Source organism: Arachis ipaensis, chromosome B10 (assembly GCF_000816755.2).
Source record: "Arachis ipaensis cultivar K30076 chromosome B10, Araip1.1, whole genome shotgun sequence".
Taxonomy (NCBI): Eukaryota; Viridiplantae; Streptophyta; class Magnoliopsida; order Fabales; family Fabaceae; genus Arachis; species Arachis ipaensis.
In genome coordinates, this window is record NC_029794.2 from 24,568,778 (window position 1) to 24,569,380 (window position 603).

Below are 603 nucleotides of genomic sequence, written 5' to 3' on the forward strand. Positions count from 1 at the left end.
TCAATTAAACACAAAAAGATGAGATAAGCGTCTACCAATTATTAGATAAATAATTTATTTTAAATAATAGAAAAAATAAACAATCTATTTTAAATAATAAAAAAATAAACTATAAATACGTTAGGTTAACATCCATTCTTTTATCGCAGATATAAAATTAAAAAATAAATTTCACTTTTTTTTATCTTTATTTTTAAATAATTTGAAAAAAAAACACAGAATCTCCTATTAATAATACTGCGTAACTAACTATAATCTGTAACCCCATGATCCTCGCGTGGTTCTTGTTGGTTTGTTGCTGATCAGCGGATAATAACAAACTCTCCCCCCCCCCTCCTCCTCTTTCGCACCCTTAAGCCCCCAAACGGCCAAACGACGACGACCACTTCCACACACCACCATCGAATTTTCCGTTACACATATTCTAAGTTTCTAATCACCGCTATGTGCTACCCATAAAAAAATACTGTGTTAATAATGGACAATCTAACCCTGTAATTTTTATTTATTTCGATGGTTAGAAAAATAAATATGTTAACATATTTATTTTAAATGGATAATTTATTTTTTTTATTATTTAAAATAGATTGTTTATTTTTTTTA